The 25,875-nt window shown below is 35.0% G+C and overlaps 1 long non-coding RNA gene across 1 annotated transcript in view; it reads right to left on the reverse strand.

Moving 5' to 3' along the window:
• LOC141396729 (uncharacterized) overlaps positions 1 to 25,875 on the reverse strand; it is a 198,428-nt gene that overhangs the window by 27,267 nt on the left and 145,286 nt on the right. Inside the window, exons 2-3 of the long non-coding RNA XR_012411233.1 lie at positions 10,989 to 11,067; positions 10,668 to 10,793 (exon numbers count right to left, since the gene is read on the reverse strand). This is a non-coding gene — a long non-coding RNA (uncharacterized lncRNA). The remainder of the gene's footprint in view (positions 1 to 10,667; positions 10,794 to 10,988; positions 11,068 to 25,875) is intronic.

Genomic DNA, 25,875 nt, shown 5'->3' on the forward strand with positions numbered 1-25,875 from the left:
ATAGCGGCTTCATAACCAAAATCCTTTAACCCGAAGCTATGTATTAGGAGCTTTTCAGAATTGTGTAGCCATTTGCGGACGTATGAACTTGCCAACAAAATATAGATTTTATCATTGATCACAAGTGTTGCGAAGAAAGTACCTGAAGAAATGGACCGGACCAACATAGTTTATTTTGGAAGTAGATATTATTTTGGGGGTCATTCTTTTTAAAAGATATTACGCCCACCAGTCATTTCAGTTCTTCACCAATGAGGTTCATTTTCGAGATAAAACTAAGTTTGGACAAAATATTACTAAATCCAAAGTTTGGTCCAAATCTGTTGATCCATTCAAGAAAAATCGCACATACCGCTTTAGCTAAAATTCGTTAAATTTGAGGGGAAATACCAGAAGGAGTAGACCGACCATCCATCTTCGAACTTTACTCGTATGTATGGCTCGCAGAAATATGGCGAAAAACAAAGTTTGGACCAACGTAGTATCCGGTTCGAAAGTTGTTGTGCGCACATGGTAGGTGCCGTAGGTGTTCTTTACAGCTTTCGGGCCATTTTCTCTGGAAGTAAGGACTTGCCCCTGAAAAAACTTGGACTGTAGTAATAGCGGACCCGAGAACGCTTGTTGCAAAAAAGCAAAACGTTTATTTATTTCATATTTTTACTTATAACTAAATTGTTAGCATAAAGGAAGTGAAACCATATTTATTAATTACCCAGAGAGGTCTTAAACTGCACTTCTCTGAAAATAATAGAAATACTCTGTGGAAGGATATCGAAAGAGTTGATCGATATAGTCCATATTCGAAGTTGATCGAAATTTTGACAAAATATCACGAAGGCCAAATTTTGGACAGAATCGGTTGATCTGTTCGAGAATTATCGCGTTCTCCACGCAGCCACCCACATGGACAAACATATATAAGTGGACTCCAAATTTTCTGAAACACATTTCTTCCAAACACTCTTTGCCCTTAAAAACATTTTGACTCAATGCTAAGAGTATAAAAAATTTATATTGGGGAAAATTGTGTTTATGGATTTGTATACATGTATAGACCTTGGATTGGGGCCAGAATTTCATTTTAAAAGAATTTAAGACTGGTTGCCAGAGTTTTCCTAGTTCTTAATCAACTTATGAGAAGATCCACGATAGGAAACCAGAATTTCTATAAGAGAAGCTCGACGATTGTCCCGCGATTGGGTGCTAGAATTTCATTATGGATAGGCTCACTATTGTTCAGCATTAGTTCTCTATCAAGAAAACCACTACCAGCCTTCAGAAATTCTTTGCGATAAGATCTACGATTGACACCAAAATATACTCAGGGAAATAACTACAATTGGTTTCTTTATGACAATAGCAACGATTGAATTTCCGAAATTGACCATATTTTGAAACGGCAGCGTGATAAAAGACAAAAAGAAGACACGTGTCTCGGAGTTTTTTCCTTAATTTAGATAACTGCTAAATATACCTGTAAATATAAAAAATACTACTGGATAACGTCATGATATCCGAACGTTCCATCTGCCCAAATCAATTCTCTACTAATCTCATTTTCCTTCCATAAATTACTCAATAAAATTGGAGTGGAAAATTAAAGCCGTGATTTTGAACTTTTGTGAAGTAGGAAACAAAGGAATGGTCCTCAATGTTCCATGTAAACAAAAAAGTTAAATCTTAAGGTATTTCTAAGGGTTTCCGATTGTATACTCCTTATTTTGGTCTTACCGAAGTGATATCACTGAACTACATAACATTTACTGTAGTTGTGAGTTATTTGATAAATGATACACCCAAAAATATATGCGATGATTAATATATCCATTGTTTTGAACATATATTAACTCTGATATATTGTCAAAAAGACAATGGACATTGGTCAAGAAGTCTTACGTCATTTTATATAAAATATAGTAATGAACATTATTTCATCAGTAATATAAGTCTAAAATAAGGTTTACGTCTTTGCTAAATAAGAAATTTTCGCTAACATGAACTTTCAAAATTTCGGTCAGGTGGGCCCCCCCCGAAATGAAATCCTGGCTACGTCCCTGCCACTGTGCAACATATTCAAGGTAATTTTGTGCAAACAACTTCAACGGTGGACTTTATGAAAGTACAGACCTAATTGACAAAAATCGCATTTTGGTTTTGTGTTCATAGATCGGGTTTCGATTTTATGGCCCCATCTAAACATGACTAAATATTGACTTTTTAGAACAAATCGATGCAATATCTCTGAAACCAATTCGAATATGAAAATAAACAGCCTGTGTGAACATTGCTTGTAATATGTCTTGTAGAAGGTATGATTTGAACTATAGCCTAAACAACGTGAAATAAGTATTTTAGAGTTTCAGAATGTTCTGACGAATTGCTGAGCACATTGTTTGAAAATTTTTGCGAAAGGTTACTTGGTTCAACTCCCATTAGTTTAGCTGCTGCTGACCATAATTCCAGAAAATATGTAAACTTTGATATATTTTATCGATTTTGATACGCTAGATGCAGTTTTTCCTAGTTCTTCCGTTTGACACGTAAGTACTTCTACTTTCGGGCTATAATGTTGCTGATGACCGCGAAGTAAAATTCTTTTTAGTTTCTGAGATAAAGCCCAGATAAGTGGAAAAAAGTGTCATTTTAGCCAGATTTAGATTAGGCTATAAAATCCAAACCCGATCTAACAACACGAAATCCAATTAGAAATTTTGTAGCCTACTTTCGAAAAATGCCCATTAGAAGTTGTTTGCATTTTCAGTGTTGCATAGTGTAATTAATAAAAATCATTAAATTAGTGTTGAAAAATATGACTTGTTTTATTTATTCTGCAGCAACAACACTGGGACTTAGTCACACTAGTTTTGTAGTCAATAAAATTGACAGTGTAAAACTGTGTATAGGAAGGATTTGGTTTTTTCTTTATAGTATGTTGGATCAGACCAAAACCAATAAAAAGCACCTGATATTTTAACGATCAACTTATCTTAATCCCAACATTGGACCTCGTTATGGAATAGGAGTCATAGAAATTTGAAGTTTCACGAAGAACTGTACCCAAATTTTCGTAGAAATTTAAGTTTATTTTGTACCATCTCTATAATGATAGAATTATCATTCGTTTTTTATTAGTTCATTATAAATCTAATAAGAAACTATCAATTTATTCCAAATTTTTAACGTCTTATAGACTATTAAAGTGCCCCGCTTCTGACACTCCAACAGAATCGCATAAGAAACTTACAGCAGAGACGAAAGCGACACAACAGCTTGGGCAGCATAAGTGGAACAAGGGTGTCCAAACCCGAAACCGGTTTTGAGTTATAAAACCGAAACCGGTTTTCGCCAAAAACGTCATTTTCGGTTAACCGAAAAAACCGGTTATTTGTGTCGGTTAACCGGTTTTAAAAAAGTAGTAATATTTTTAAAATTTCATTACAATTGTATTCTTGAAAGTAAACTAAACCTAACTAACAAAAGGTACGGCTAAATTATAAATGTCAGATACCTTTAAACTTGAAAAATATTTTGTGTAAAATGGCACAACTCCAATATAGTTCAATTGAACGATCTATGAAAAAACTGTGTATGCGTAATATCACACGGTTGTTTGAATGACGTTATTCATACTTTTTTGAATTAGTACAGTAAACTAAGAACTTGTCGAATTTAAGGATGTAAAGGATAACAATAACAAAGCACATTTTGATTCCGGCACGATAATTTGAGGTTCTCAACGCAAGAAGGAGATCCAGACTTAATAAAATGTAAATTTAATTCCTTTGGTACACAATCGTATATTTGTAAGGGATTTTACTATTCTTGGAGCACAATTTCTGACTTATGTTTGCTGTCTCCACTTTAAGGTTGAATGTTAAATAACAAGGATATTATCAGATAATTATATTATAACGAATTAGTTATACTTAATTTACCCATTGCCGCACATTTTTAATCAAATATTTATCAATTATGAGCAATTTCGTACTTATTTTACAAAACCGGTTTAAACCGGTTAACCGGTTTTGAAAATTTTTTAAAACCGAAAACCGGTTTTTGAAAAAACTGAAAATTTCGGTTAACCGAAAACCGTTTTGTTTGGAAAACCGGTTTTTTGGACACCCTAAGTGGAACAGTTCCTTTAGTAATTTTTATCTTTTCGGATAAAAATGCGACTGCCGCAGCAGACACCACGATTGCTTTTAAGTGATCTTTCCGTCAACCAGGCGATAGAAAATGTTTGCAGGGATGGTACATATAAATTTTATTACTACAACATCTTGCGTGGGGATTTTGTTTTAAACTTATGGTTTATTGGAGACAATCACATACATACATACATACATATATGTACATTAGGCCGGGGCGATTTGAAAACCTTAATGGGCCCTTCGCGTTTCTGATTCCTGGGATTGAACTGAGCAAAAAAGTCCACTGGACCATATATCTACCGTGAAAATCGAGCTTCCCGATTTTGACTTTAAGTTTTTTATTGACGTTTTTTAGATATTTTGGCATATAACAGCCAAGCCATTGAGATTTTCGATCCAACACAAAGACAAAAATTGTAGCCAAGACAGTAATTGAAAACTCTCTAATACATCGCAAAAGCATAGGAACGCTCCTTCAGGCAGTTTTGGCCTTAAGAATGTTCAAAATTTTCGGAAAGTGCCGATAAATGACATTGTGCTACAAAATTTAACCAGAAAAATATTTAAGCGTATTTAAGTACTGAACATCTGGGTTTCTTACATTTTCAAATTTAAACAGACATATCTTCTTTTTCTCACAACGGATTTCTATTGATCCTTCTTCCTTATAAAGGGGTGAATAATATCTTTCGAACAAGTTACTATTTTTTTAAATCGGTTAACAAATGGCTAAGTTATAGTGGTTTAAGTCTGAAAACCCCCACAAAAAAACTATAACTGAATTTCTCATAATTTTCAAAAATATAATGTTTTTTTGTTTTGTTCAATATTTATTTTGAAAATTGTGAGAAATCGCCCCACCCTAATGTACATATGTAAACGTTTATAAAAAGGGCAACAAATATTGCGAAGACTCTCTGTTTAAATATCAAATATTCAAGATGGAATTGTTTATTCTTGCATCCTTTTCTATCGTAGCCTATCTGTGGTCCGTAATGTTGACATAATATGTATTTGATTAATTTAAATTTCTTCTAATCCAATGGGGTGCCGTTAGATACATATGATGGTGGTGGTGAGAGGAACACTATAGCTGCTGTTGCTAGTTTGGAAATAATGGATGATAATATTGCAGTTGATGATATAACTCTCGATATATACAGCTTTTTTAAATAAATTATTTACCGGAAAATTAAAACTGAACGAGTGATTAACTATATGCAAGATCTTAAAAAAATCTATTGTATTGAATGTTTTGTGAATTCAAGAAGAAATTTTAACTATTATTTAATGAAGCGTTTCATTGGGCACATCAGATGTTTGATTTTTGTACTCATAATTAAGTAATTATGACAATGTAATGGTATAATTGTATCATGTTACTATTTAAATAATCTTCAAATTCACGTACATTTCATCGTTTAATACTGTTTATTAATTATATTTAATAAAATATACATCTCATAGGATATTCAATGGCCACCGAAGAGGTAAAGTCACACACAACCCCAAATATCAATAAATGAATGATTTTACCAACACTTGATTTCAACGGAAGTAGTTTCATTTTATTTAATACTTTCTCACCAGGGGATGAAAAAAAGGAAGTTCAAGCAATCAATACACTCATACGTATGTATATAAATTACGATATTCTTCCTTCCTTCCGTAATCATATAAAATGAAAAAAGAAAAAAAATGACATAGTGCCAGTGTGTGTGGGAATGAATGTATATTGACACATTCCTTAGTGGTTGCACACAATGCGTATGATTGTATCGATAGAAATTATTATCATTGTTTATACACCGTATTGGGATAAAGAGAAATTAAGGCTGGTATAGCGGATTGTAGATGCCAAACAAGAAGTTTAGAACATATCTGGGTCCCTCATACATCTGAGACTAACAATGCGTAGTTGATGACAGTACGTAGTTCATCACAGGACATACATGGACATTGCAAAGTCCAGGACTTAATTTGGTCCCGCCGCTAAACCTACTGCCACTTTGTTTACCACCTGCGCTGATAAAATGCAGCTACCGTTGTATATATAGGTCGATGATGTCTTGTTTCCGACCACTAATTACCCCAAAATATTAGGTGTAACGTTCGATAGCATGTTTAAGCCGGTGAAAGCTACAGCTATAATATCAGAAGCAGAGAAATGCGCAAGTGTAATTGTGGCTTATTACTCTAAAAATATGCAGAAGTGGTGGCAAGCAACCTCAAAATAACTATAAGTGGGGCTAGCAACTCAAAAAGTGTGCAAAATACGATGGACACTTATTTTATTTTCTACACACCAGCAACGGTCTTGATGCGTCGTAAGTGTTTTCTCGGAAAAATGATCAGAAAATCACTTTGCGCAGGGCTAAATACACATTTTTTTGGTATGGTACATTATGGACTTTAAATCCCTACAAGATTAAACACGTAGATAGATGTCCTCCTAAGGTTTTATTCCATAGATAGAAGACCTCCTTAAAGGGGTCTTCGAGATATAAAAGACCACTTACAGGGGTCTTCAATAACTGGAAGATCTCATAAATAATAGCCAGACTTCTTCCTTCAATAAAGAAAGGTGCGAAAAAAATATTTCTATGAGGGCGACGAAGGTTAGGGCAGTAAATGACCTGCAGATTAACACACCAGCAACAACTCCGATAAATTCTAATTTTTTTCAAAATAAGTCTTAACTGTCCTTAAAGTCGCCTCAAATAGCCCAACTTAAAAGTTGTCCCAATAGCCAACTTTAAAGTCATCTCAAGTGACGACATTAAAATCGTCTCAAGTGACGAAATTAAAGTCGTCTTAATAGGTGATACTAAAGTCGTTTTAAGGGGCTATCTTAAACCCGTCACATTATGCGATATTATAGTCGTCTCAATAGATGACCTCAAAGTTGTCTCATTAGACGATCTTATAGTCGCCTCAATAGATGACCTTATAGTCTTTGAGTAGATGACCTAAAAGTCGTGTCATTTCACGATCTTATAGTCGTCTCAATAGATGACCTTAAAATCGTCTCATTAGACGATCTTAAAGTCGTCCCAATAGTCGACCTTAAAGTTGCCTCAATAGACGATGTCATAATCGTCTTAATAGACGATCTCAAAGTTGTCTAAAATAAGTTGTCTAATAGACCTTAAAGTCGACTCAGACGACCTAAAACTCATATCTAAATATGATAATAAAGTAGTCTCAATAGAAGACAGTAAAATCTTTTCAATAGCCGACCTAGGAAAAGTTCCAATATACGAACGTAAAGTCGCCACAAAAAGCCCAACTTAAAAGTTGTTATAATGGCCGACCATGGAGTCGTCCCAATAGGCGACCTTACAGTCATCTCAAGTGACGACCTTAAGACGTCTCAAGCGACGACCTCAAAGTCGTCTACAGTGACTACCTAAAATTCGTCACAATAGACGACCTTAAAGTCGTCTCAATATACGACCTTTAAGTCGTCTCAATATACGGCCTTAAAGTCGTCTTAATACACGACCATAACCCATTTCGCATTTGGTGTTCGATTTTTCGAACAGTAAAATCACTTAAAAAAATATTTATGGATGAAAAAGGTAAAATTTTAAACAAGTTTTAGTTTATATATTAAGTCTCATCTGTCGGCAAATAAAAAAATTCTTCCCTTGAAAACGCCCCCTCCCCCTCGATGGAAGGGGTACATTTTTGAAACCAATATTTTGGGGTGCTTTTTTAATTAATTTTAAAAAAGTATAAAAAATGAAATTGAATAAGTAATCATGGGGAATTATTGTCAATATATGTAAAAGTTTCACAAAATATAAAGAACATGATTTACATACGCAAGCGCGAAGTTGACTGCTCGAAATTTCGAACGCTGCGTCTTATCCTATATGTCAGTGGCTATATCAAACGTGGAAATGTACTGGCATATTAGGGGAAAAATTATTATAGCCACATAGAAGACAAAATACTACATTTCAGCAATTTCTGCACGATAGTACAGCTAAAATCCTAATTACCTAATTATCCTAAAGAAGAATCTTTTTCTTAGAAATTAAGTAAAAAATGAGTCTCGGGACGAAATGGTTGAAAACGTCTTCAATAGACGATCCTAAAATCATCTCTATACGTGAAAAGCCGTCTTTGTTGTCTTTGCCGTCTAAATAAACCACTTTTCGAATTTCTTGGAAACATTTTTTTCTTCAAATTTTGCCTTTAGCGCTGGAATTTTCATTAACGAACTAATTTATTCGACATGTTGTTAAGATCCAGACATGTGTTTTTTAACAGTATGGGGGTGTTGGGAGCCCTATAAATTTCGGCACCATCTGGTGCCGTTTACATTGTTAAAATGCAATTTTAAAATCATTCGAAATAACCCCTCTGTTCTACCCCTCCCCCACCAAACAACAAAACCTGCAAAAAGGCTAACACATTAACCCACATAAGGACACAGAAAGAGGCAGAAAGGCCGAAAGAGAGAACATATTTTGCAAAGCGCTTTTAAGGCATTCTGACGTGATGGCATGTAGCTCTATTTTTACACTATATCCTCTCTACAAATGAAACACTAATTGTTTGTGACATTTTTAACCCTAATGTCATTAATTATTGTCACCATAAATACTTTCACAGAGCGGGTGGTGCGAGTGTGGCATATTAGCATGGCCTTATCGCGTTGGGTTTATTTAGCAAGTGCTGGTATTTGGGTGACTGAGTATTTCCCTTTACTTTGTGCTCTGGGTAAAAAATATTTGCCACAATGTTGAGCATTTCAGTGGGGAAGTTTTAAACAATAAAAAACAAAGAAATTCTTAAGTATTGGTGAACGGTTATAGTTGTGTTGTTTTCCTCCTATAACTAACCTCACAAATTAACTTGAAAAAACAGAAAACGGAAACAAAACTTCTTGAGGGGTAGCGGGTATTTAAATATTGTAGTAAAGGGTAATTTATGAAGTTATATACGAATAAATTAAGGATAGCTTAAATATGGAGTTAAGTTGTTATGCTCTCGAAAGTGAAAACAAAATTTTATTCTTAATATGTATTCCACAGGACTGAAGAACATTAAACAATACTATATGGAAAGATTTTCTTGAATACAAGATGAACTTATAAAAGGGGACTTTAAGCCGCGCCTGTTTGCCTTGCTTGACAGTTTCATTTCTGACATAATAAAAATAAAGGTATAAAGAAGGCCGAGCCAATTTCAACCTAAGTTGATTTTTTCTTATTTATTCTTTTTTTTTCCTTATGTCAGAAATGAAGCAGGCAATCAGGCGAGGCGGCATATGTACCCAGGCTTTTAAATTTGAAATTATATGTAATTTAAATTATTATACCCTACACCACTATGTGGAAGGGGTATTATAAGTTTGCTTTGGTAAAAATTCATTTAACACCGCGAAATATTCGTCGGAGACTACCAATGTGGTATAACAATCTTCATACCTCGGCGAGATAAAGCGATTTTGAGATGTGTGGCCGTCCGTCCGTCCATCCGTCCGGGTGACTGTCTGTCCATTATACATTGTGATCAAACTCAAGGCCGCAATTATGGACAGATCGTCACGAAATTTTGTACGGAGAACGGGTTCAGACAAGAATAGATCCCTATTTTTATTGGTGATGATCGGGAAATATTTAGCGGGTGAAATGAACCAAAAGCATAATATTTATCCAATTTTGTAGCGGCTCTGTAGGTCGCAATAATTGTCCAATCAACGCGAAATTTTAAATAATGTAAGAGTATGTGACAGAGAAGATGTTTGATATGACAATCAGATAATATTTAGAGGGTTAAATGAGCCACAACTTTTGTGTGAAAATTGTGAAAATTTTAATTTACAGTTTATATTTTTTTTCCTGGAAAAGACATCCCGGGCAAGTAAGCAATACTTGGAAGAGGAACGCTTCACCTTTCTATTGATTTCAATTGTGTTGGTGTACATGATAAGATAACAGAGTTACAGCCTAATATAGCCAGTTATTTGTTTGTAGTGTTATTATAAACACGCTAGAGTTTGCAATTATTGCTCAGTAATCACGAAATTTTTGCTCGAGTTAAAAGTTTAGGTAGAAGAAGATGCTTACAAATTTGGATGATAATCTGTGTTTTATTTAACTTGCTTTGGTCTCTGCTTAGTTTGTATACTTATCAGATTTGGATGACAATAGATGAATATGAAACCAAAACCAGTATTGGTCCATTTGTTTATATAGCCCCCATGTAACGGTACCACCCGATTTCAGGTATTTTGAGGAGAATAATTTTTCCTTAGCACCAAGTAGTATATTCTTCTTTATGATGGATACTCTCAAATAAAACGCTTGCATTTAAATTTGAAATGGTGACAAATTTAAAAGACTAGCGTTTTATTTGAGATATTCCATCATGAAGAGGAATATACTACTTGATGCTTGAAAGCGAAAAATTATATTACAGGCTTTAGTGCATTTATAAATAAAACACTGTAGCTTAATTTTTATTTTTTTTTTTTTGAAATAATAAAATCATTTGACTTACTGAACTGTGCTTCATCAGAATTATCTTCACAGTCCTCAGTAGTATCAAAACGGAAATGCGGTGGTATACAGTGGTTTTTCTAATATTGACCGCAATTTATTTGACCAGCCTCACATTCGGGGGGTGCTGCAAGAAAGGAAATTAAATGAAAGTGACAATTAAATAATAAATTAAGATCTCACAAAACAAACATTATAAAAAAATCAATGAATGCCATCTTACGGCATGATTGCTGTTCATCCTCGCCATCTTCACAGTGCTTCTGATAGTTACACACACAGAGTGATGTTATGCATTTGCCATCATTGCAGCGAAACATACCTGGTGGACATGGCACCGCTTATCCTGATGCCACCAACATTACTTTCATTACTGGTGTGTCCATCATCGGCTAAGCCACCTAAAATTGGATAGAAAGAAAAACAAAAACTTCATTATGTGAGTTTTTAAAGCGTGTTCTTCATTTGTTTTAAAAAGAAGAATCAAATTTTTGTCGAAGTATGTGACTGAAATTCTTTCTTCCCATGGCTTTCATTTTATGTGTGTGAAAGTATTTTAGTCATGCGAATATCATGAAGTATGTACATAGATACAAAAACTGTCTTGAAATCTTGACGACTGGTTAATGTCCTCTCAATATAAGGACAATTTAAATTAAAACAATGAATTGTGGAAATATGAGGAATAGGAAAAAACAGACGGCTTTAAAGGCGTCTCTATTACGGGACTTAAAGACTTCTCTATAGACAGCCTTAAAGTCGTCTCTATAGACAGCCTTAAAGGCGTTTCTATAGACAGCCTTAAAAGCGTCTCTATAGACATAGAGTCTATAGAGTTGAGATTCGTCCAAATATATTAAGATATTTCTCTTTATGTAGAAAAAAATTTGGCGTTGTTCTCAACTTTGCTAGCTGACATTTTCTGATTTATACGCAAAATAAAAATATTTTTATTTTTTTTATATTTATTTTTAACCACAATTTCACGAGAGAATTGTATCAAAAACTGACTAAATAAGCTGCACTAAAAGACAGAAGAAAATTCCTAGAAGGTCTGGCAAAAACAGCAGAGAAATCAGCACGTCAGAACAGTATGAGAAAGCTATACAGGACAATAGATAGACTCGCAAATAAGCTGTTTCACGAACCAGCAGTCAAAGTTAGTAATGGTAGACTACTAGCGAACAATGATGAGTTTAGTAACATCTGAAACCCCACTGAAAGCAGTGAAATGTATAAATATCAACGCAATAAAAAATACGTCGCATTACACGATATATTCAGGAAATTAAGCTAAAAATAAATAAGAACGGCGTTAAGTTCGGCCGGGCAGAACTTGTTATACCCTCCACCACGAGTTGTATTGATGTAAAATTGAACAGCTAGTTTAATTTCGTTTATGAAGAAGACAAATACCAATATTTCTGTACGATAATGTGGCTTAAACTTAAAAAATACCAAAAATCAAGAGGTATGCTTCTACGGGAATATAGTAAGACGTGGACCTATACTAATAACTCTTTTCTGAAAAATTTTATAACCCAATGTAAGACTAAATAACAAATTTCAGTCATTTCGGTGGGATATTGACGACACAACCTTCAAAATACCGAAATTCGGTAGGTATCGTTCTATGGGGGCTATATAAAGGAGTGGACCTATACCGACAAATTTCATACGGACAGTTTTATATCCCAAATGTAGACCAAATAACAAATTTCAGTCATTTCGGTGGAATATTGAGGCCACAACATTCAAAATACCCGAAAAAAGGAGGTACCGTTCTTTTTTTTTTTTTTTTTTTTTCTTTTCGTTTATTGATGTAATACATTAAATAGAAATACTACTATTAATAAACAAATAGTTGAATATATTAGTATATGTACACTGTTCCCAATGGGACGCTCTAGTACAGCAAATATAATGAATAACTTTGGTTATATACATATATACATAATACACAATAATAAGGTGTTTCATATTTTGATAGGTTATATTATAATGAAAAATATTACAAAAAAAAAAAACATTACTTTTATATTAATTTTTTCATTTATGTTAAAAGGTTGTCGGGGAATAAAATAAGTTGATTATGACGTATGCCACCAATATTTGCAAATGTTTAGAAAGTCTTTCTTGTCTCTTTGAGTTATAGTTGTATCGAACCTTGTATCATTACTTGAATTATTTACGTTGAAGGCTTTAACATTGGCTCTTCTATATAAATGATAAAATTTTGGTATACCAATACTATTTTGTATGCAATTTATTTTATCTAGGTACATGAATGATTCTGGAGGAACAAATCCAGTTTCTAAGCACATTTGTATATATCGATCGTCGATATAGTATGGGGCCATAATCAGATTGTTTGAATCATTTTCCGTACATTTCAATATATGGTTTCTAGTGAGTTTAATAATAAAATTATCTATTCTATTTATATTTACATTTTTATAAAGTATTTTATTAGATACGAATTTCAGATAGTTACTACTTTGAGATCTATACAGGGAGGTACAGGAACGCAAACATTTTCTTTCGAATTTTCGCAATTTCTCCATGTAAGAGGGAGAAATGTTGAACCAAATTGGAGCACCATAACAAAGAATTGTACGCACAATTGTTGTATACAATAGAATTTTGACACTTTTGTTAATATTTTTAGAGAAGAATATATTATTATAAGCAAAGAATGCATTTCTAGCTTTTATTATTTGCTTATTTATATGATCGTTAAAGTATAAAAATGTATCTAAATATATACCTAAATATTTCACTATCTTGTTTGTTGGAATAACTATGTTATTTCTAGTAGATTTTATTTCAAATTCTTTCCAATGTTTTCTTATATTCCAGTTGCATTTATCAACTGGGGGACGAAAGAGTATAGCTTCACATTTGTTTATATTTATTTTCATGTTCCAGTCTAGGCTATATTGTTCAACAATATTAAAGGTAGTTTGGAGTTTGTTATTAATATTTACAATCTTGTCGTCATGTTCATAAATAATTGTATCATCTGCAAATCCAATAATATTCTCTGTCTTATTTAATAAGTCGTGTATATATATGTTGAATAATATTGGAGCATTAACTGTGCCCTGTTGAAGGCCATTTATCATTTTAGGAGGTACCGTTCTATGGGGGCTATAGTTAGGCGTGGACCTGTACCGACAAGTTTCAGTGGGAAAGTTCCATATCCCAAACGAAGACTAAATACCAAATTACAGTCGTTTCGGTGGATTATTGTGGCCACAACATTGAAAATACCGGAAATCGGAAGGTACCGTTCTATGGGGGCTATATGAAGGCTTGAACCTATACCGACAAATTTCTGGGGGAAAGTTTTGTAACCCCAACGAAGACTAAGTGCCAAATTTCAGCCATTTAGGTTTGATAATGTAGCTAAAACCTTCAAAGTACCGAAAATCGGGTGGTACCGTTCTATGGGAGCTATATCAAGAAGTGGACTGATATAGCCCATTTGCAATACCAAAGATCTTAGGAGTAATAGAAACTTCTAAACCAAATTACAAAGATCTATCTTAAAAATTGCGAGCAGTATGTTGACTTCAACAGACGGACGGACGGAAAGACGGACAGACGGACATGGTTATATCGACTTAGAATTTTACACTGATCAAGAATATATATACTTTATAGGGTCTTCGATGAATATTTAAATGTGTTACAAACGGAATGACAAATTTAATTATACCCTCCATATTATGCCTCAAATCCTATGCAAGATATTTTGGCCGCACCCAACACATAGAGCTGTGGAACTTAGGGACCCATACAAAAGCAGATTAATGTTCATAGAATAACCAGTATCGCCTTTAAATTGAATCACCAAAGAACACGAAACGACTAAGACAAAACAATCTTACATGAGAGAAGCAACGGCATCTAATACTCTAAGATGACGATGTTTTGTGGAAGTCCAATGCTCACTAGAGGAGTACGAGAGAAATTAGAAAAGTCTGCCATTTGCCATTTTTTCCTCTTTTGTGAAAAATTTGACACTTTTTAGCCTAAATGTACTCAGGACAATTTGACATATGTTCTTGTGTTGTTGACAGTGACTTGAAAGAATCACTTTGCAAAATAAATGTAATTTCCTTGTGAACATTTTCGTCGGTAAGGGCGACAAAGGAGCATCCTATAGCATTATGAAAAACTGGTTTAATGAATTCGTAGCCGACAGTTGTTGAAAAACGAAGGTCTTGAGGGCCGTGCAAAAACGGGTGTTGTGCCAGAAAAAAATTAAGCCAACGGATAATGCAAGACCGTCATGTTATATACCGTGAGAAAGAGCCTTCCTTTGACATTTCTAACCAACTAACATTTTATATTCCATGAACACCTGGTCAGAAAAATGGGATTTTCGCGTTAGATTCAGCACAATTTGACAATCGCTCAAAAAAGGTTTTTGTCGATTGAGGCAAAGAAATTGTGAATAAATACGATTTCGGTGCTTCAAGCGACGTTTATAAGATCGCCACAGACGAATCTTGCGCATGAGCTCGAAACAAAACTCCAATCGACCGTGGGGGTGTTCGAAGGCGAGCCAATTCCAACGAATGCTGTTCATGAAAAAAGCACTTCGAAACAAATGGTCGCCTGTTTCTTCGCCTGCGCCGACTATACTGCTTGAGCACAATGTTGCCGAATTTGACGATTTGTCGTTATTTTGACGATTTTAAGGACCAAAAAGTAAAAAAATTACGATTTGGTCACTTTTTCATAGATGCTTTGGGACAGAGGAGAACAAGAATTGTTAATGTATCTCTAAATAGGCTACATAATGACTAAGTTAATTAAAAATGTAAAAAATGACGCAGTAGTAAGTACGTCCGCCTTGAATGTCCGCTGTTCAATCCCTGACCAGAACATACAAATTTTCGGCGGTGGACAATCCCCTTCCTGAGTATTTTAGCCATGCAAAAGACGCGCCTGTAGGATTCGGCAATAAAAAGTAAGTCCCGTTATGAATGTCTTGATATCTTGATAATGAGCGATTTTGATCCCACTAAAAGGCGTATTAGTACGGGTCCCATGGCGGTACACGCAGAACTGGAAGGCTAATATGGAGTCAATAAGTGGAAGAAGAAATCAGAAAACAACACAAAAACATTGTTCCACAACATCCCATACGGGACAAGGGAGACTTCTCTCATATCAATGAGTGCACCCCGATTCATATTTAGCCCAATGATATGGGACCTACTGTTTATCGCCGAGTCCGAACGGCGTGTCTTAAGACACCACTTGTGGTGAAGTTTTTTCAAGGCTGAAATACTCAGGAAATGTCGCCAACATTACTGAGGGGTATTTTGCCACCGTTGAAAAATGTTTGATGTTGCCTGGCCTGGGAATCGAACCCCCGACCTTCTGCGTGCAAGGCGGTCGTGCATACCATTGCACTACGGTGGCACCCAAATCAGAAAACATGATAACAAAATATAGCAAATAAAGATATAGTTCGCCTTATCCAGTCAAGTTCACCCATATACTACGTTAACGTGACTACAACAGTGATGGACACAAAGAGAGCATTTGTATGGTGAATCGTAGGAAAACGTAAAGGCGAGTGCTCATCTTGTTCATCTATGGACAACAACAACAACAACATATTTTCATGCAGGGTGCAGGGGTGCCTCCTCATGACACCAGTGGACCATCTTCATGAGGAGGCGAAGGTTTTACCGGTGCGTCAGCACAATAAGATGTTGTCGATGCAGTACCTGCTTGGGCGTTACCGCAGTGAGCATCCCTGTCACGATTTAATGGACAGGCGCCCCCCTCCAAGGCACGTCAGGAGAGACCTTCATGATCTAGAGAGAGAGGTCCAAAGGTATAAAAGAGAACCGCTAGATCAACGAGCCTATCAGGCAGGCTTGAATCGCATTCACACCAACATGGTTGCGCAAGCAGTACGAAGATACAGTGTGAATGCCGTACTTGGAAACCATCCCCCATCCATCGCAGCAGAAGAACGACAGCTGCCAAGGCAAGCTCAGTTAAGATCCGGACGATGCAGCCGCCTCAATTCGTATTGGGCCAGAATTGACGCCACGATACCCAACATATGCCCAGCATGTGGATTGGGACCACACGATACTCTGCATTTATTCAACTGCCCAGCTAACCCCACTCACCTGTCTCCTCATTCTTTATGGACGCAACCAGTCCAGGTTGCAGAATTCTTGGGTCTGGATACAGAGGAACTTGATAACTGAAATAATACACGAACGAACATATATGCGTTGCTACAGCAACAACAACAACATATTTTCTCTTTATTCATCTCTGTCGTGGTTTACCAAAGGAAAGACTGGCTCCGAGAGACAAATTCACAACATATTTTGAGCACCACCGGTCTTATCTAACAAATGTTCTGTAGTGGGCCATCTAAGTTAAGTTAAGCACTCATCGGTATTAGAGAAGTCTCCCTTGTCCTTTCTTGGAAGTTTGCTGGAAGAATTTTCTCTTATTTTCTGCTACAAAAAATTTTCCTTGTAGAAACGTCAGCATATTATCTGGCATCTGATTGATTTTTGCGGTACCCGCTGAACTGGAAGACTAAGATGGAGTCAATAAGTGGAAGAAGAAATCAGAAAACACTATAGCAAAATATAGCAAAATATACTTCGTCTTATCCAGTCAAGATCACCTATATACGTTAACCTGACTATAACAATGATGGACACGAAGAGAGCATCTGTATGGTGAATCGTACGAAAACGTAAAGGCGAGTGCTCTTCTTGTTCATCTATGGACTACAACAACAACATATTTACTCTTTATTCTCCTCTGTCGTGGTTTACCAAAGGAAATACTGGCTCAGAGAGACAAATTCACAACATATTTTGAGCACCACCGGTCTTATACCCTAGACAGACGGCAGCGTTAATTTGCATTAACTGCCTTAATTCAAATTAATTCGTGCATTATCCACATTCTTAATGCACAAAATCAAAGGAAATTTAAACTGAATTTAGCAATTTCAATATGGCAATGCTGTTGAAAATCAATTGTCTTTTGTCAAATTTCCATGTTTAAGAAAATAAAAATGGAAAGCAAATCAGCAATTTTCGCGTTTCTTCAAAATAAGTAGTGGTCTTTCGCGAGTAGAATAGCAGCTAATCGTTTTTCACGCCTTCTAACAAATCTCTTTTTCAAATTTTTATTTTCACAACAAATTTCATTACCCACCATACCAATTCTATCGAAAATTATATCTTCCCGAAATGTTTTTTAAAGTTTTGCAATATTTTTATAATATTAAAAAGACTCAAAAATATCGCGAATAAATTACATATATCTTTGCTTCATCGTGGTGAAAAGATCAAAGGTAGAAAGTGTATTTGTTTCGCATATTTTGGCGAACTTTTGTAAAGCTTTATGAAATGGTCTGCTGGGTACAAACAAACAACACAAACTGCTGTTTCATAAATGCAGATACTATCGTCTGTCAGAGTGAAAAATTAATTCAAATTAGGACATTTTAAATGCAAATTAACTCTGTCGTCTGTCTAGGGTATTATCTAACAAATGTTCTGTAGTGGGCCATCTAAGTTAAGTTAAGCACTCATCGGTATGAGAGAAGTCTCCCGTGTCCCTTCTTGGAAGTTTGCTGGAAGAAATGTCTCCTATTTTCTGCTACAAAAAATTTTCCTTGTAGAAACGTCAGCATATTATCTGGCATCTGATTAATTTTTGCAATTCTGCTTGAGTTATTGCCATTCTCGGACTTTTTGTACAAATTTATGTTGGAAATCAATTAAAACTTGTTATTGTTTTCAAATTTTTAACGGAAAACAATAGTAATGTTGTAATAAGAAGACTTCATCAGAAGATGGGATATGCCGGTAATTGACTGCAAGCAGGAAATATTCTCACCTCGTGTGTGGCGGAATATCTGATCGGGAGAGTATCAATGGCATAATAAATTGCTATACAGTTTATATTAACCCTCCGTCATGCACATGTATCTGGCCAGATATTTTACGAATTCAACTGCGATTTAAATATATTTCTGATTTAGCTAGGGGCTTGAGTCTCTAGGTACCCTCTACAAATATTGTAAGGTATCGTTTTATGAAAAAAACACTTTAAAAAACAACAACAATCTAAATTTATGTAGATTTTTTCATCTATACATCGTATACGTAGCGCATGTATCTGACCAGATACACACACATTTTGTTCCAATCCGGTATGCCTACAACATTCGAAATCAGATTATACATGTTTTAGTTGCTTACCTGAAGCTTTGTGAGACTTTTTTAATTAAGAATTAATTAAAACTTACTTTATAACTACTAAATTTAATTGAAATGAACTTTATACCAATTCTTGTTATTTTTTTGACATTACGAGTAAACACAAAAATACAATTTTTCTTGTTTTATTTCTCATATTTTTTACACGGGTTAAGCATGTACTAAGAACAAAAAAAGTGAAAATATATATATGCCTAGCGTGATAACAATACAAGAATATAATATTATCACTAAAATAGCATATTTTTCGTATAAATGTACTGAAATACATACTGTATCTGGCCAGATACATGCGCTACGTACGTGACTATCGGAACATGTGCATGACGGAGGGTTAAACGTCCAACAATATCCGTTTGAAACATAAAAACTGTCAGCAACGCTGCATGAGCAACGTCCTGGAGAAATTCGAAAAACGAATATGAAAAGACAAATAATTGTGCACCATTGCAATGCGAGCTCTCAAACAAGGATTCACAGCAGCGCCTTTTTGACCGGACAAAACGTAGAATTAATGGTACATCCGTCGTACAGCCCTGCCTTGGCATCAAATGACTTCATTTGATTCTCGAACATCAAGAAAAAAGGCGTGGTTAACGATTCTTGTCGCCAGAAGATGCAGTTGAAGCATTCAAACACCATAATTTGGAGGAGTCTCAATCAAGTCACTGTAGTCAAAACAATACATGATGGTATATCAAACTGTCCTGAGAACGTATATGCTAAAAACTGTCAAACTTTCCAAAAAATTTCAAATGGCGTTTGGCAACAAATCATGTTGCCTAGACGGCAAACTTCCCTAGTTCTCCTTGTAACAATGAAAAATCATGCCATCCAAATAATGCTAATAAAATAGGGTTTTATATTTTTAATGGTTAAAAGACAATTTGTTCCGCTTAAGAAGCCCATAATGTAACATTGGACATCAACAAATGTATTTTTTGTGTACACATTTTTTTGTGGTTGAAGTATAATAATAAAATCGTTAATCTTGTATTCAGTGTTTTTTATTATCGTACCATATAATATACAATATTGCAGAATAACGTTTTATTTATGTCACAAGTAGACGAAAGTAAGGGAAAATAATCTCTGTCAGCATCATAATCTTTGATTGATGATTTGACTAGATTTTGGTGATGATTGTGATATTACGCTTATGGATTTTAAATGAACATAAAAAATAAGAAGGCAGGGAATATTGTGGTTATACTAGCGTCATTAATTGAAGTTATAAAATTAAATGGAATTTTAAAAGTACAAAGTTTTGATGGATATATTCTTATATGAAAAGGCCTTTTGTTGACAAGCTGTCAATACACTTTATAGAGATTGTATTAAAATGAGTTAAATAAGGCCAAAAGTGTAAAAAAAAGTGTAAATCCAAGCCTTTTGTAAAAATACATTTCAAAAATAAAACATCCTAACCACAAAACATTTACTATAATGACAAAACAAAAAATTATTTTTTCCTAATCTTTCCTGTTTTCACGCAAATAAAAAGTCAGGGAATAAAATGCGACTTTACAAAAATCATAACTCATCCAAGTAAATAAACTCATCCAAGGTAAACAAAATAACAGCAAGAAAAAAACTGATTGTCAAAACCCAATTTAGACAATTAATCTAACCAACTAAACATTCCTTCAAAGAAAACAATAGCAAACCAAATAAAACGAAAAATACAATATGGAATATACGGAAAAAAAATGGTAATAGGCCAAGGTTGAGAGGTGAATAGTTATGATGGTGAGGAAGACAACAAAAAAACACAGTTACGCTATACAACTCTGCTATAGAAGGCTAACACATTGTTAAGCGGCAAACAAGTTCAAAAAGAAGAGAGACAAGTAAAAAGTCGTTAAGTTCGACCGGGCCGAACTTTTTATACCCTCCACCATTAAATAGTCTTAATTAAAATGGAATAATTAGGGTCCTTTCACAATTTTAGGTGTAACAACTTTTCTACAATGGATAGACTCCTACTGTCTCCCACTATTGCTTAAATTACACTGGTAACACAAATGTTGGGGCAGAGATAATTCCTTTTGGAGATGAAAGCCTTTGGTGTGTTTATATTAAAAACCCCGAAAGACAGATGCGCCGTGAGTCGAACTTCCGCGTTATGGCGTGATGAAGTTTTTGAAAGAGACCTGGTAACCAATCATGAATTAGCATTATATCTTTGATTGTTGTTTTTGTAGAGCACTTAAGCAATAGTGAACAAAACTATAACGCTGATGGCCCACAGGGTCTCTAACAAAAATTTCATCACGCCATAACGCGGAAGTTCGACTCACGGTGGATCTGTCCTTCGTGGTTCATAATATACTCACCAAGGCCTTTCTTTCCCAAGAGGAATTTTCCGTGCCCCAAACTTTCACCTCCATTTTTTTGCACAGTGTAAAAAAATGTGTTCAGGTAGGTGAAAGGTACCACCTACGGGGCTATATCAAAGAGTCAACATATCTTTAAATTTTTGGCGGAAAAGTTTTATAGCTGCAGGGAACTTCAAGAGTCAAATTAAGGGTAGTTTCATCAAAACAATGTAGACCCTCAAATATGGGCCCATGTTGACGAATTTTAGTGAAGAAATTTCGTGATCACTGAAAATTCCCGAAAATCGGGAGGTACAATTATATGGGTGGATATACCAAAACATGGACATATGTATATTGACGATTATTTTTGAATAGACAAAATTGTAGCTAAAATTCTCAAAATACCGATCTTTACATCTAGTTCGGTTCAAAATTGCAGCAAAAATTCTCAAAATACCGAAAACCGGGAGATACCGTTATATGGGTGCTATACCAAAACATGGACCTATGTTGACGATGTTTGGTGGAGATGTTTCATGACCACTGAGAACCTCAAATTGTAAATTACAGCTAGTTCGGTTAAAAATTGTAGCTAAAATTCTCAAAATACCGAAAATCGGGAGGTACCGATATATGGGGGCTATACCAAAACATGGACCTATGTTGACGATGTTTCGTGGAGATGTTTCATGACCACTGAGAACCTCAAATGTCAAATTGCAGCTAGTTCGGTTAAAAATTGTAACTAAAATGCTCAAAATACCCTCAATCGGGAGGTACGGTTATAAGGGGGCCATACCAAAACATGGACTATATTGACGATGTTTGGTGGAGATGTTTCATGACCACTGAGAACCTCAAATGTCAAACTGCAGATAGTTCGGTTACAAATTATGGCTAAAATTCTCAAAATACCGAAAATCGGGAGGTACCGTTATATGGGGGCTATTCCAAAACATGGACCTATGTTGACGATGTTTGGTGGAGATATTTCATGACCACTGAGAACCTCAAATGGCAAATTACAGCTAGTTAAGTTAAAAATTGTAGCTAAAATTCTCAAAATACCGAAAATCGGGAGGTACCGATATATGGGGGCTATACCAAAACATGGACCTATGTTGACGATGTTTCGTGGAGATGTTTCACGACCACTGAGAACCTCAAATGTAAAATTGCAGATAGTTCGGTTAAAAATTGTGGCTAAAATACTCAAAATACCGAAAATCGGGAGGTACTGTTATATGGGGACTATACCAAAACATGGACCTATGCCCATATCCTTTGAAATATAAGTTTGTTGATCACTAGGAACCCTAAGTGCCAAATTATAGCTAATTCGGCCTGCAAATGTGGCGAAGAACGTCAAAATACCTCAAATCCGGAGGTACCGTTATATGGGGGCTATACCAAAGAGTGGACCGATATAGCCCATCTTCGAACTTGACCTGCCTATGGTAAAAAGACCCTCGGGTGCAAAATTTCAGCACTCTATCTCAATTATTACAGACGCTAGAGTGATTACAACAGACGGACAGACGGACGGACAGACGGACATGGCTAGATCGTCTTAGAATTTTATCCTGATCAAGAATATATATACTTTATAGGGTCGCAAATGATTAGTTCGATGTGTTACAAACGGAATGACAAACTTAATATACCCTCCATACTATGGTGGAAGGTATAAAAATGAAATGAAAGAAGAGAGGAAATGAACGCTGCATAAACATAATGCGTTTTTTTTTTTTTTTTTGGTTTTTATTTTTTCTCCCCAAAGCTATCTCCTATTATTGTTACCTCACTAAACCATGGTGACAGGCAAAAAGTATTTAAAGCGTTCAAAGGTAAATAAAATGCCAAAGCATAATGAACAAAGTTCATAGAATTAACAATGGAAATTTGTTTAGCTCGTAAAATAACCGCTTCAGGTGCTTTTGCCATTCTAAATAGGAACTAATTGCAGGAAAGTCGAGCAGAGATAAATAAGTCAACCGTATGAATAGCTTAGGAAAGTGTCTAAAGTCTGAACTGTGTTTGTTGAAACATGAGGAACTTAACAGAAAACAACAATTTGGCCATGTTTATTTACTGTTTAAAATTTGTTATAAAAATATTAAAATGCCTCATATTCCTCTATACCAGCACCATTTGTAGCATAGAGCTATAGATCTTAAAGTCAGATTAAACATAGGCAATGAAGATAGATTGGACAAAGCTTAAGAAAAAATAATCATAGCATGACCAGGATCACCTTTGAATACAAATCTCCAAGGATCACGAAACCTTAGATGAGAAGATGCAAAAACAACACCAACAACTATGCTAGCTATGCTTTGTGGAAACCCAATGCTCCCAAGCGAGCTCTAAACCAATTCAATATTACTTTTTCGTCAATCATTAAATCGTTTAATTTTTATCTTTAAAGTAATCAACAATTTTCAAGCAAATATCCTTCTGCATGACGCTTCAGTAATTAAATTATTAAAATGCTTCTATGTTTCTATTACCATGAGATACATATACATATGCAAACAAAATCCTCTGCTGCTTATAATTGTAAACAACAAAATAGCAAATGTAAGCAGATACCACAAATATTGGGTTGTAACGATTTCCATATTTTAAATTAATATTTGTATACAACAACAAAAAAAGTACCAGTCGGTTTTGCCAACAGAGACCCTTTGCCTTTGACCAAAAAAAGAAACAAACACAATAATTATGCCGTATATAAAATATATGATTTTGTATCATGACGTTGCTCAAAATACATGAAAATGGTAGGTACCGTATTGTGGGCGGATCTATACCAATTTTTTAGAAAGAAGGAACTGTTGGGCCATTTTCTCGGGAAGTATGGAACTTCCTAATATTGTGCGTGAAAACAACGTTCTGCAAAAAAATTTCAAATAAACCCAAAAAATTCCCCAATCTGCACTTTTCAAAAATTTTGTGTGGGAGGTACCCGATGGACGAGACCGATATAGTCCATATTCCAACCTGGTACATGACTGAATGTGCAAAGTTTGGACCAATCAGAAACTCCCTGCGATTGTCTTGTTCACAACTCCACAAGAACCTTTTTTGAGCGATTGACCAATTTTGCTGGGTCTAGCGAGAAAAATCCATTTTTGAGGCCAGGCGTTCATGCAATATCAAATGTTAGTTGGTAGAAGAAATGCACAAAGATCCCTCTATCTCACGGTATATAACATAAAAAACATGTCTGGTCCCTGTATACTAAATTTATGGACTTTTTCGATTTAAGTGATGGAGGTTTATCTTTTCATTATATTTCAAGAAGGACAGTATTAACTGATTACTTGCGTTTTCACGTCAATGATAGCCCACTCAACCTAATATTGTGTAATATAATGATAGCGAGATTTATACATTTCACATGTCGTACATGAAAAGAGATATACAATTAAAACAAACCAAGCAACCCGGGAATGCGTAATAAAAAATTAACGGGGGCTTGCTTTAAATATGAGTTATCCCAAAGGATGCTGGTAAATAAGTGTGTGTGAGTTGCAAAAAACTCAATTGCGTTACAAATAGAGGAGAAATTGCGTAATAATTCTTTGGCGTTAATTAAAATTATTTGAGTTGGCTGACCTTTATAAACCAATTGTCTAAACTTGTAATTAATTTCGAAGGCAAATGTGTAAAATGTTTTTTCTACTTCTTTTTTAATATAATCGTAAATTCGCCATTGTCTTTTCAACATACAGTGAAAGTATTACTATTTCCTTTCTTAAAGCAATTTAAAATATTCTTTTTTTTATTCATTTGACTCCTTTGGTATACAATTTCATTTTGAGTTTTATTTTTCTTTCCCATGTTGATTCTCGAGAAGAAACAAGTAAGAAAAGCGTTAAGTTCGGTCGGGCCGAACTTTTTATACCCTCCACCACAAATTTCAGCCATTTCGGTGGATTAATGTGGCTACAACCTTCAAAATACCGAAATTCGGAAGGTACCGTTCTATGGGGGCTATATGATGGCGTGGACCTATACCTACAAATTTCTGGGGGAAAGTTTTATACGCCTAAAGAAGACTAAATACCAAATTTCAGCCATATCGATGTGATAATGAGGCTAAAACGTTCAAAATATCGAAAATCGGGAGATATTGTATTATGGGGGGCTATATCAACACGTGGACCTATATAAACATTTTATGGTAGAAATGTTTCTTAGCCTCTGGAAACACAAAATACAAAGTTACAACCGATTCTTCGGTCAAATGGGTCTAATACATTCAAAATATATTCAAATGACGCGTACTTTATATGGGGCCTTATATGGGAGCTATACCAAAACGTGGACCTATATAACCCAACTTTGGTAGGAATATTTTTTGGCCTCTGAAGACACAAAATACCAAATTACAACCAATTCTGTGGTCAAATGGGTCTAATACATTCAAAATATGTTAAAATGACGCGTACTTTATATGGGGCCTTATATGGGGGCTATACCAAAACGTGGACCTATATAACCCAACTTTGGTAGAAATATTTTTTGGCCTCTGGAGACACAAAGTACCAAATTACAACCAATTCGGTGGTAAAATGGGCCAAATATCTTA

Source organism: Musca autumnalis, unplaced genomic scaffold (assembly GCF_047663935.1).
Source record: "Musca autumnalis isolate F117 unplaced genomic scaffold, ASM4766393v1 scaffold_3, whole genome shotgun sequence".
NCBI lineage: Eukaryota > Metazoa > Arthropoda > Insecta > Diptera > Muscidae > Musca > Musca autumnalis.